This window comes from Elaeis guineensis, chromosome 8 (genome assembly GCF_000442705.2).
Source record: "Elaeis guineensis isolate ETL-2024a chromosome 8, EG11, whole genome shotgun sequence".
Classification (NCBI taxonomy): domain Eukaryota; kingdom Viridiplantae; phylum Streptophyta; class Magnoliopsida; order Arecales; family Arecaceae; genus Elaeis; species Elaeis guineensis.
In genome coordinates, this window is record NC_026000.2 from 2,527,503 (window position 1) to 2,541,186 (window position 13,684).

At 45.7% G+C, this 13,684-nt stretch overlaps 1 pseudogene; it reads left to right on the plus strand.

Annotated features, from left to right (window-relative positions):
- The first annotated feature begins 2,150 nt into the window (after nucleotides 1–2,150).
- Nucleotides 2,151–3,347, plus strand: LOC105050792 (DNA repair protein XRCC3 homolog; annotated as a pseudogene).
- Nucleotides 3,348–13,684: the final 10,337 nt, after the last annotated feature.

Sequence of the window (13,684 nt, forward strand, 5' to 3'; positions counted from 1 at the left end):
GCCACGCCCGGCCCGGTCGGGACACCGTTCTGGGTCCTGTCTGGACCGGCTAGAATTTGTTTTACTGGGGCCGGTTTTCCTTATCAGCCCAGATCCTATGGAAATGTGCGTCCGCCTGCGCGCGGGTGTTGTGTGTGTGTGTGCGTGTGTGTAGGAGAGGGAGGGTGGGGGTTGTAAGAGGGAGTGAAGACACTTACTACAAATAAATGAAGATGGTGCCGAAAGCATCTGCACTAATAGATTGAGCCAAAATTGGAGGAGAGCCCTCTTGCAATACTTTCCAAAATTATTCACTGTAGGCTATATTTGCCAACTAATCAGTCACCTGATTTGCTTGCTGAAGAACATAAAGATAAACAAAATTGGACAGAGTGGTACATGAAGAGTGCAGGACTGAAATTGTAAGCAAATTTCTTGGTTTGTAGCAAATATAGTTGAAGAACCTATCTGGTCATTTGAGTTCGGGTTAGCTGGATCAGTCTCCTAGCTTGCCTAATTAGATCTTGTTCTAACTTGATTTAAGTCCTTGAACTGGAGAACAATTTCAGACCTGTACTCTTTATGTTTAAATAGGTGGTCTCTCAACCAAGAACTTTGCTTACAATTGAAATGACTAGGGTCTATCCAAGAATTCCTCGGGACCACAGAGTCCTCCTTCCCGCCCGCTGCCCACTCCGGCTTTCCGATAGATTAGACCCTCGAATTAAAAGAATTATTCGATGAGAGCCTCGTATACTTGAGAAGAGAAATAAACAATTAATGATCAAACTCTCCCTCTTCCCCATATTTAAAAAAATAAAAATAGATCAATCAATGCATTTGCAATGGTATATTAATTGATGTGCTCCATGATCCATGATTGTCATCTATCCCATTAGCTCGATGGCTTGCTCTTATTGATACTATTTCGTTACAAGATTTTCTAGTTAAAGGATCTTATAATTGCTGACAAGGGGACATGGAATTAGCCGGTTCTTACTCAACTATTGCATAAAGGAGATGGTGGAGAAAATATTATTTATTTTAATTTAAGGTGATCATGACAATTGTGATAGATTAATCTATCTAGCTTTTATAAATTATTGTTATCTAAACCTCAACCAAATTATAATATTGCTTGGATTTTGATGATAGGTGTTCATTCTAAAATTATTTTATTTCTATGAGAAATATCTTGGTATTAGATTCCATTTAGAAATATTTTACATCAGTGAGTGTTTTACATACCAATCCATTGTGACTTATGTTCTGATGAATATAAATTTACTCTTTATGTCATATTTCAATGTACAATGATAATATAGGTATGGAGGCTGGCACCACTTCAGAATTCATCATCTTTTTTTCTGTTTTCCTCACATAAGTTTCTACAAATCATCAAAGAAAAATCTTCTTCTAAGGATAAAAAATCTGAAGCAGTTTTGATCTATTATATTGTTTATCATAGTTGGTTGGTTAAAAATGAATATATCAATTTCAAGGTATAAAGCAGAGTGTTTAGTTCATTTTATTAAAAGTTTTCACTGAGGGTCGTAGGTTTCTCCAAAATATTGCTTTAGAGGGTACATTAACGGTAAAAGCACCCTAAGGATCTGTCCAAATACTTTTTGCACCTTCATTGTTTCCTTATTTTTTTAGAGGCCACCATCCCTTACTTTTTCAAGATCAGTTCTAATGGCAGCGTTCCAAGAGAAAGATGCATTTGGTGAAGCAAATTTTATGATTGACAGTAGCAATGATGTGCTATTAGCTGCTGGCGGTATTAAGATATTTAATATAACTATTTGAATAGCAGAAATGAGTGCAGCATACAAAAGGTTGATTTTTGTTTTATAAATATTGAGTGCATTTCATACTTATTTGGAGGTAGATTTTTTTTGATAGTCATTGGATCGTCATCAGATCCGTAATCTGTTGATATCAGATTCCACTCCTTTGTGCAAGATTGCTGACGTTTGATGGGTACATCTCTTTCTATTAAGGTTTCACGTGTACACGTAGAAGATTATAGTTTTATTAAAAGTTATTTTGTTCGTGAGCTTTACGGATGGACGTATTCTCGTATGGTCTAATTTATACGATTTACCAAAAAATAATATAAAAGGAAACCAATTACCCCTCCCATGCCGCACGTCATTGCCGGAGCCGACTGAAGGAACGCAATGCGATGGTTCCTTTAAAACCCGAGAACCCGCTCAATCTTCCCATCCAGAAGCTCACCTTGGGCTGCCCCGTCCTCGACCGCCTCCTCCGCGGCGGCCTCCCCGTCGTCTCTGTCACCGAGCTTGCCGGCGAGAGTGGCGCCGGCAAGACCCAGCTCTGCCTCCAGCTCCTCCTCGCTGCCCTCCGTCCCCCTGCCCTCGGCGGTCTCTCCGCCGCCTCCACCGCCTCCTCCCCTCCTTCCAACCCTCCCCCGCCCCCAACCCTCTCGACCACGTCTTCGTTCGCCCCGCCCACTCCCCCGACGACTTCCTCTCCCACCTCACCGCCGCCGACGCCCTCCTTGCCCGGTGCCCATCTGCCCTTCCCGTCCGCCTTCTCGTCGTCGACTCCATCGCCGCACTCTTCCACTCCGAGTTCGACAACACCCCGGCCGACCTCAAGCGCCGAACCTCGCTATTCTTCCAGATCGCCACCAAGCTCAAGGAGCAGGCCAGGCGGTTCGGGGCGGTTGTGGTGGTCACCAAGCAAGTGGTTGACGTAGTGGGGGGCTCGGATTCGGAAGGGACCAATGGCCTCCGGGTGGAGAATTACTGGTCCATGTGGTCGTCGGGGAGGCGGGTTTGCCCGGCGCTGGGGCTCTCGTGGGCGAATTGTGTCAACTCGAGGATCCTTTTGTCGAGGAGCGATGAGATTGTGAGGGGCGAAAGGGCTTTGGAGAATGGCGAATCGGACGATTGGGACCGTGGAAACGTGGTGAGGACGAAGAGAAAGATGGAGGTGGTGTTCGCTCCCCATTTGCCGGAGGCTTCGTGCGAGTTCGTGATTGTGAGAGAAGGAGTCTTTGGGGCGGAGGCACAAAGGTGAAATCTTCTGGAAGCCCTTCTTTTTCGCTCTTCTGTTTTTCTTTCAATAAGCAAAAAAAGAAGGGCTTTTTGAAGGATTTATTGCTTGGTAGCACTGTACATTCACGAACTTGATGTTGTTTGTTTATATCGGAAGTTTCCTTTAGAATTTATCATCTGATGCCCGTTTGCTTTGTCCTCTGCTTAACCCGACACAAGCCTGTAGAAATGCTTCAGTGAACAATTGATTTTAATATATTGGTGCATTCTTGCTTGCTTTTGATCTACTGTTAGTAGTTTTTGAGTGTTCTATTTGATTTCAGAAAAATTCTAGTAATAAGAAAACCCAATGTTTGACTTAGGTTGAGGGTTAAGCATGAATTCAGCTATATTCTGGCATTTGATGATTGAATTCCAGATTCACCATGTCAGATTGTAATATGAATGTTCTGTTCATACCTACTGGTGTAAGTTTTTTTTATAAAAAAGAAAGCCTGATCAAGTACTGCTGTAGTTGTTTGAAAACTATTTTTAATGTTCATGCACCTGATTCACTTGACTGGAGCGTCCAAAACACCATACTAGAACTGTGTTGAATCACAAGAGTTTGCTAAATGCCCAACCATTCAAACAGGATCTTTGCTTCAAGCACATCTAGTTCTTTTATGCATTCTTTCATGAGAAGAGGAAACTAAAGCTTTCTCTGAGTGTTTTAGAGTATTAGTGATACATACCACGATGATCATGTCGCTATATATACTTGGTGGTTTTGAGGAAACCTAACAAGAGATGGTGCCATCTTTGAACTTGTCTTCTGGTTAGTCAAACAAAATCATTGCTAATATGGAAAGTAAATATAATGCTTAATAGATCATAGATATTTTCGTTAGGACTTAGGATTGAATTGATACTCCTACTTCCACTGGTGGAATAGAAGGAAGGGGCTAGTTTTCATGTTGAATGAATGCTAATTGGTACTGTAATGTTACATGTCTCCTAAGCGTGCCTTTGTTCTCGACTGACAGAAAACTTCATAGAACGAACTTATGGAAACAAACAGAAAAAAAGAATTGATCAGCAGACTTTAAATATTTAAAAAAAAAAAAAAAAAACTCAAGGTGATTGCCAAAAGGCAATATGTAAGTTGACACCATATAAACAAATTGTGAATTTTCAATGATCATGAGAGATATATTGGATACTTTTAACCTTATAAATGATAAAAGCCATTAATTCCAAGATCTAAAATGAATCATCAAATCCTTCGGCAAGAAGAGAACTAGATGATGGAATGTAAGAAGATGATAGGTTAATGTCACAATGCATGCTCTGCTATAATATGACCAGAAAAGCACACTTTGTTAAACCAATGCTTGTAAATGCATCGGAAGATTTTCAGCTAGCAGAATTCTCTGAGTGATTTAGCAGAAATCATCTTTACTCGTGTAACATGATTGAGACCTTAGAAACAAGGATAATTCACCTGCAACATACATTTATTATGAAATTGATAGGGGAATATAACGGCCCAAGGAAACGTAGATTAATTGAAATAATGAAGAGTGAAATTTTTTGGAACACAATCACTGCTTAAAATTATCTTATTCTGTTAAGTACTGCCTGTATTAGCATGATCTTGGGTAACTTGGAGCAGAATTTTGCTTCTGAGATAAATTTATCTAGAAGAAACAATCCAAGACTTGACACATAAGATAAATCAAAACATGCTCCTGAAATGAGTTTAGTATTGTGAAAAGAATCATAAACTAAATGAAAGATGTGAAATATTTCACAGCAAAAGGGATGACTTGTCAGTAATTTATAACAATATGAAGTATATTTTTTAAGCCAAAATGAAGTCCGTTTCATCTAATGATAGCTAAAGCTGATTCATTAAACTGCCAGAATAGCATCTAGGGAGCAACCAGGGAACGGTAACAAATGTTTTCCTAACAGTAGGTAGTAAGTTGATCAGCCACAGAATTACACTGGATACATGCAAAGAGAAAGGTCCATCTTGAGGTAGCAAAAGAAATTCTTTCAGTGATATATGTCAAACGCCATTTATAATGATTTAGTAACTCTGTTTGTTTGGGCGTGCACAACCATATTGTGCGTTTGCAGGTTCTAAATCATGTGTTCCAAGTTTTGAGGCCAAGATCAATGCGAAGACTTTGCCCAAAGTAGTCTCTGGCATTAGAGAGTTAGTGGCATTAGAGAGTTAGCAAGCACAAATTTAATCTCTCTGCCCATCATGAACAATCTCTCTTATGGTAACAAAGTTGGTAGCCGTAGAGGAGCTATGCCGGACTAGACTCCAGAGGTTTTGAAGCAATCTTGTTTGGAGTAGATTGAGAAAGTACATGTAGAGAGTGATACCGCGATTTGCATCAAATTATATTTTCATTGATCGCCACCTACAAATTGCAATTAGGCATGTACTAGGACCAATATTTAATGTTCACATGCACAACTTACATAACTGAATTTACTTTTAGACAAGGTTCAAAAATATGATATTGTGTAACCTCTGTCAACTTAAAATTGATTGTACAATACAATGTTAAGCACTGGCATACATCAAGACATAAAAACATGCAACCTCAAAGATACACAAGTTACAATGGAAACAAACAAAAAGGGTCTATGTAACTTATGTGGCCTGGCTGTAACCTGAAGAACAAATATGCTTTGAGCAATTAAGCTAAATACTCTTCATTGTAAAATTATGTTAAAAATGCAAAATGGTGATGGTAAGCATAAGAAGATATTAAAGATACCTGATAATATTAAATAAAAATCTCTGCGATGGAATATAATTGCATCAAATTATCTAAGCATGAATTAGCACAAGATACTATAAATAGACAGCACATGTTGCGATATGAATAGGCAGCAAAAGAATACCGTAATCCACAAGCCAACATGGAAGAAAGTACATTTGTTGTTCTGAACATACACACTATGAGACGTTCCAAAGAATGAATCTACTTGGAGTTTCTATCAAAGAAATCCTTAAAGGTTTTGTTAATCTTTGAAAAATGAAATGAAACAGAAGTGATCTGCTTTTTTCACCAAAGGTCTCATTAATCGGCAAATTGCACGAACAAATGATCAACACATCCCATTCAATAGTAATTTCCAATCAGTTAGCTTTCCTATTTTAGTGACTCATCGTAATTTAATATTAGTTGACAAATCTGAAGATCAACCATGAATTGGAATATATCAGTTTTAATGATCTACTACTTCACAACTGACTACATGTTGAGTGGAAAAGAGTCCAATGGATTTCAATTAACTGAATTCCCTAATTGCTTCTTGTTTGCTAGCTAGGGTAGCCATGCGTCCACCGTGGTGGATAACATTGATGTATATCAGTGAAATTGCTTAAAAAAAATTATTGATTTGTATAATGAGAAAAGAATGCTGTATACCTGCATGACGGATGATGGATCGAAAAAGAATACTCCCCATCTGTTGGGTATAAATTATCCCCAATCGAAGTTTGTAAAGGACCGACTCTTCCAGGATTTTTCCGGCTTTCGACTTTGTGTGGCGTTTCTCTTAACCCCCTCGACCGTCCGAGCTTCCATAATACCGTTCGGACTTCTCCGACAATGAGCTTCTCCATCCATCTACCGAGCCACTCCAAAGACTCTCTGGGCCTCACTATCAGCCGACCTTCTACAGTGATCAACTATTCTCCGAACTTCTTTCGGATTTCGTCAATATCCGAGCTTCTCCGACAACGAGATTTCTACAGTAATCAGACTCCATCCAAGTTTCTACGGCAGTCGACCGCCTTCAGGATTTTAACCGAGCTCCTGCGAGAGCCGAACTTCTACTACGAGCGGTCTACTCTGAACTTCTACTATGAGCGGTCTACTCCGAACTCCTACAGCAGGCGGTCTACCCTGGATATCTATTGTAAGCAAATTCCATTCGAGCCTCTACTATAAACAAATTTCTTCCGAACTTCTATTACAGGTAGACTTCAGCCGAGCTTCTTCGTAGTCAGATCCCAGACGAACTTCTACAATGGGACAGGATCCACCGGCCAGGTCGCTACTCCGAGCTCCCACGATAACCGATCTTCGACCGAGCTTTTACAATAAGCGATCTCCTTTCAGCCTTCTACAAGAACCAGATTCCGTCCGAACTTCCATAGCGGATGGATATCGGACGAGCTTCTACGACGGACGGACTCCGACAGCTGGATTTCTACAACGGTCGATCACCTCCAGTGTCTGTCGAACCTCCCCAACGCCATCCGAAGTCCACCGCCGGTCGACCCTTCGCCAGATTCTTCATGAAACCGGACTTCTCCGACGGATAATTTTCAGACGAGCTTCCACATCAGGCGAATCCCAGACGGACTTCTCTAGCAATAGGACTCCTACCGGACTTCACCAACAGAAAGTCTCCATCCGAGCTTCTACAGTAGATGACTCCCGCCTGTAGCATCAGCGCCTAAGGCATCCGACAATAGTAGACTCGTCAGCAGCCTCGAAAACATCCGAGCTTCTCTTAGATCGACGAGATAGAGAGCCATTCCGCTCCATCAGATATCCCAGCCGAGCTCCAGCCGACAGATCCGAACTCTCTGGCAAGTCACGACAATGGCCACTATCCTACTCCACTCTCTGCAACGGATTCCGCGTGGCTCCACCACTCTCTGGCAAGTTGCGACAACGGACACCACTCCACTCTCCGGGCTCTACCACTCTCTGGCAAGTCGCGACAACGGACACCACTCCACTCTCCGTAACAAACTCCACGTGGCCCTGAACGACCCCTGACGCCACTACTCTCCGTAACAAACTCTATGCGGCTCTGAACAGTCCACTACTAGGCGGTTACAGACGTCACTGTCAATCAGTTACGCTCTTCGTCTATAAAAAGGGACCCCCAGATACGTTCTTCTCTAAGCTCAAAACTCTATCTCAAAACTCTGCTAAAATTTCCACTCCAGCACTCCATTTTTGTTGAAGCAGAGTACTGACTTGAACGTCGGAGGGTCTTGCCGGAACACCCCCAACTCCGGTTTAGACTTCCCTTGCAGGTTCCGACGGCGATCGCGGTCATTTCAACTCCAGCAACTCCGACTTCGGCGGAATTCTGCACCAACAGAATTGACGCTAGAGGAAGGGGTGTGTCTTCGCAGTACCCTTGTTCTTAAAGGAGTGCTCAACGAAACTGCCTCCGGTCATCTTCTCCGACATCTTCTTCTCCTTCTCCTACTAGATCTCCACTTGATGCTTCCCCGAAAGGCATCCACCAGGCGATCCACGACCTCCACGGCCGGATCTCGGGCTCCGACCTCGCCTCCAGTTTTCTAGGCTCCTCCTCCTCCTCCGACAACAGCGGTCGGTATGGAGCAATTCGATCTGCTGGTTCAGCAGGTCAGATGCCTCACCAAAGCAGTGCAGGCCATACAGCAGCAACAACAGCCGCAGGCGTCAGTACGGTTGGAAAGAGCATCGTCAGAGTTCCAAAATCCGGCAGTAAGACGGGCCACTTGGGCCAATCGCTTTGTCTTCCCCGAAAAGGGGAATCCGAGGGTTGATAGCCCCCAGTCTAATCATGATTCCACTCCCGGAGGATCCCTACCTCCACTCTGCCAGAAGACCCTCGAGACTCGCAGTCGAGAGGACTTCCTGGATTGAAGGCTCCAGGAGATGAACCGACGGATCGAAGAGCTCTGCCACGCTCCCCCTATTTATGGTGAGGGCATTTATACTGACCCTCCTTTCTCTCAAATGATCATGCAGGAACTGATCCCGCCAAACTTCAAGCTCCCCCAATTCGAAAGCTACGACGGGACCTCGGATCTGGTTGACCACCTGAAGGCCTTTCGGACAATGATGCTGCTCCATGACGCGCCAGACGCCATCCTGTGTCGAGCTTTCCCATCTACCTTGAAGGGAGCAGCAAGGAACTGGTACTCGATGCTGAAATCGAGTACTATCTTCTCTTTGATCAGATGAGCCACCAGTTTACGGCTCATTTTGTTAGCAGTCGGTATCTCCGGAGAGGTTCGAAGTCCCTTATCAATATCAAGTAGAAGTATGGAGAATCCATCCGAGCCTACGTCAACCACTTTAACGTCACCGCGTTGGAGGTCCGAAACTTGGACCAATCGATCGCGATGGCCGCCCTGAAGGGCGGTCTTCAAAAGAACGATCTTCTGTTTTCTTTGAAAAAGAAATATCCCAGGGACTTTACTGATTTTCAAAAGATATGTCCGAGCAGAAGAAGCCTTCAAGATGAAGGACGAGGAGGCCACGAAGCAGCGACAGGTGGGAGACTCCAGCAAGCCCGCAGTTGAAAAATGATCAAGTGAAGCTCGGCCACGTTCTCGAACTTCCTCCGGATACAAGCGTATCCAGACTCCTCCCCAGGCTCGTAGGCAGAGGAGCCCGGACCACAGAGTTCAGTGGAGCTCTCCCCGGGAAGATTCCATAGCTACGCCCTCTCAACACATCGAAAACTCAAGTGCTGATGGAGGTTAGAGAACAGCTGCTAAGGCCGGAAAGGATGCGCACACACCCCGAAAAGTGCAATCCTAACAAGTTCTGTCTCTATCATCGTGACCACGGCCACGACACGGAGGAGTGTATTCAGCTCCGAGACGAGATCGAGGAGCTCATCAAACGAGATCGGCTCGACAGATTCATTCGACGTCGACCTGAAGGTAGGGAAGACCGGCCTAGGGCCCTGCCACAGCCAGAGCCGCCAAGGAGGGAGGAGCAGCCTGAAGATCGACCTCCGATTGGGATCATCAACTCCATCTCAGGAGGACTCCGATGGGAGCAAATCTTCCGCGGCTATAGGATTCGAAAAATCTGCGAATATATTACCAATAGCTTTGCCTTAAATAAAAGTTTTGTATTTGCATATTTATCCTTTTAGCATGAGCTTATAACGACAGAAAGTAACTCCTTCGTTCAGTCGAAATTAAGCATGTTAGGAACAGGAGAAAAACCTCGTCCTAACATGAACAAAGTCGAAGGCCCGATTACTTAAAATCGGATGGGGGGAGAGGCCCTCGTAACGGCCCTTATGTGCCCCCACAGCCTTGTTAGGAATAGGAGAGAACCTCGTCCTAATATGAGCAAAGTCGAAGGTCCGGTTACTTAAAGATCGGATGGAGGGAGAGGCCCTCGCAACGGCCCTTATGTACCCCCACAGCCTTGTTAGGAACAGGAGGAGAACCTCGTCCTAACATGAGCAAAGTGAAGGCCCGATTACTTAAAGATCGGATGGGGGGAGAGGCCCGCGCAACGGCCCTTATGTGCCCCCACAGCCTTGTTAGGAACAGGAGGAGAATCTCGTCCTAACATGAGCAAAATTGAAGGTCCGATTACTTAAAGACCGGATGGGGGAGAGGCCCTTGCAGCGGCCCTTACGTGCCCCCACAGCCCTATTAGGAACAGGAGGAGAATCTCGTCCTAACATGAGCTGAAATTGACTGTCGAAAATAAGAGGAGAACCTCATCCTAATGCAAACAAAGGTCCAGTCGATCAAGATCGGATGAGGAGGAAGGCCTCCTCAACGGCTCTTCTACGCTCTCACGACCCCGTTAAGAGCAAAGAAAAATCCTCACTCGAACACAAAAAAAGAGAGGGAGAGATGAAAAGGGAAAGCGACGAACTATACCAGCGATAAGTGAAAAACAAACTACATCAAAGACACAAGGGACCTCATCTCAACGAGGAAGGATACTCCTATCAAAAAATCCTCAGTCACTAAAAGGAACTCGACACAGGCCGAGGAGAAATTGACTTCCTCAAAGTAACGAGAAGATCGATCCCCAAGCTCGAGCACCGGGAGGAAGCGTCAAACTCAAATGGCCTCGAAAAGACCTACGATCACGAACAAAAAAGACAAATCAACACGGCGGCGATCGAAAACCTTCAAACAATGACGGCGTCAAACAACACAAAAGAAAAAGAAGTTCGGTAAATGACAACTCAATACCAGAATGGACAAGATAATGGAAAATTTTTTTTTCATTTCATTAGTGAAGTATACATTACAAAGCCTTGAAGGCCAAAAAGAGAAACGACAAGAAAAGAAAAAGAATACATGGAAGGATGAAAGTAAAAAAAAAGGGGGAGCTCTAAGAAAGCCCAGCTTCTTCCGACTTCGAGCTCTCGGTTTCGGTCCTTATTAGGATTGCTTAAGTTTTGACCTCTTCCTCTAGTTCCATCTTTCTCGCAGCATATCCCGGTACATCTGGTGGAACTGCCGGCTGTCATCCTCCGACTCTCGAAGCCTCTTCCTTAGGACCTCGGACCCTGCCTCGGCATCTTTGACCGCCTGCTGCTCGTGGACCAGCTGAATCTTCAGCCACTGCAGTTTGGCCTCCTCCCGTCCAAGGGCCACAGACAGTTCTGCCATGGTCCCCCTCAAGGAGCGGAGCTCGTCGGAGCCTTGTGCAAAGAAAGTGGACTCTCTCAGACAACTGCCTCCGAAGGTGGGCAACTTCGTCGGACGCCGTCTGGAGCTTCTTTCGGTAGTCCTCTACTTGTCCGCTCCAGCGACTCGGTAGGCGTTGTAGTTCGCCTCAGCATCCTGCAGCTGCTTTTGAAGGTCGGAGAACTTCTTCGACAGTCTCGATCGTGTCGGCTTGGATTGTGAGCCAGGACGAGCTCCCTTCCAACTGGCCGATCTTCTCCTGCGCGGCTGTCAGCTCGACTTCAAGGAGCTGATCTTGGAAGCCTGAGTCCAAGATCGATCGCTGGCACGTTTTCGAATTCCTCAAGCTCCGTCACGAAGTCGGCCTTCCTCCGGGTGTATTCCATGAGACCCTTTCTGTGGAGGTCCTGAAAGCGAATAGCCTCCGCAGTAACTTCGAATGGCTCTTCCTCAGCCAGTGAAGTTCATCTTCCAGCTTCTTGGATTTTTCGTCAACTGACGAACTTTCCTTCTGAGGTCTCGGATCATCAACTTCAGAGGAATCCCCTGTGGCAGAGGAAGAGCTTCAGCAGGACACTGTCGTTGGGAGACAAAAGCGTCACGACTCAATTAGTACAAGAAGACAAAGAAAAGGAAAAGAATACAGAAAAAAAAAGGAGCCCTCTGTAAAGAAGAATCCGATTTCATTGATTAAATAATTTTCAAGTACAAGAAACGAAGAAAAGTCACCACAAAGGAAAAATACAAAGCTAGAGGTTTCGACCTCTGGGGCAGAAGTGGAGGGCTCGGCATCCCCGAAAGATCGGCAGCGACGGCCGCAGCGGTCGATGAGTCCCAGCTGGAGGAGGACCGGCAGGGCTTCGGATGGTTGGCTTCATCATCGGACGCCTCATCCAGGAAGCCGAGATCCAGTTCGAAAACCTTCCAGCCACCTTCTCTTGACAGAGTTCGAAACCCTTGATGAAGGCATCCTGACCAAACTGGACCTTTAGATCCTCATCTCGGAGGAGGCCTTGAACTCCTCCACTGCTCGGGCCCCTGCCTCCGAGACCAGGGATGGGATCCGCACTTTCAGCTCGAAAACCTGTGCCTTCAACTCAAAACCTGCGCCTTCAGTTCGGAGACCTCGGCCTCAGCCTTCTTTCTCTCCTCCTCCAAGAGGTCCTCAGATCGGACGAGGTTTGTCCCTCCTTTTTCAGTGCCTCCTGGAGACTTAGGGCCTCGACGATCTTCTCCTCGAGGCGGGCGGCCCCAGCCAGGCGACCTTCCTCCCCCGAGCTGCCTCCCTCTTGGCGATCTTCACCGCCTCGACGTTGGCGACAAGCTGGTGTCCAATCTGCAAGAAAGGCGGGGAGTCAATATAAAGGCTAAAGAATAAATTAAGTAAAGAAGTAAGAAGGAGAAAAAAGTGAGTTAACTACTTCGAGAAAAGATCCAGAGAGTCCCAGACCCGTAGCTCGGATCAGCAAGGATGATCCTCTGGACGACCTCGGGCAGAATGCACCCTTCGACCAGCCTCTTTATTAAATCCCTGTTGTTGAAGAGATTTTCCCCAGGTCTTCCTCGGAGCCGCCGGCCCCCTCAACGGCAGCCTTGCGACTGCGGCTCTTCGGGCCAGGATCTTCTTTCTCCTCCTCCCTTCGGCCCCGGGTGCCCCTCGGGACGAGCCTCTGGAGCGGGATCCTCGGCGGGGGCTCCTTGAAAGGGCTCGGGGGACTTCGGGTTCGACATCGGAAGGGATGTCAACGGCAACAGCCACCTGAGCAGCACGGCCGAGCTTGTCCTTCTATTTTGGCTTTCTTCACTGACCCCAAATCGAGGCATCTTTTCTCTTGTGGGTCTTGAGACCCTGGGCTAATTTCGAGCCACGCCTGCGTCCATGTCTGCAATAAAAGAAGATCAACACGGCTCAGAGATGGAATAAGAGAAAGGGGAAGCAGTAAAAAAAAAAATGTACCGACAAGGTTAAGAGGACTCAGGCTGACGTTGAACAAAAGTTGTTCTTCAGAAGTTCGGAAAGGAGGGGGGCTTGATAGGCTTGAGCTTTTTGGAGGCTTCGAGGTCGTCCCTTTTCCAGGCTAGAAACCCGACGGACGGAATCCCTCAAAGAGCCCCAAGGGGGTAATCCTAGCTCCAAGGTGGGCATCGGATATAGAAGAACCTCTCCTTCCAGTTGTGGATAGAAGAGGGGGTGCCTTTCAGCAACCCTTTCTACTGAACTGAGGGGAGAAGTTCCACCAGTCTTTTGCGAGGG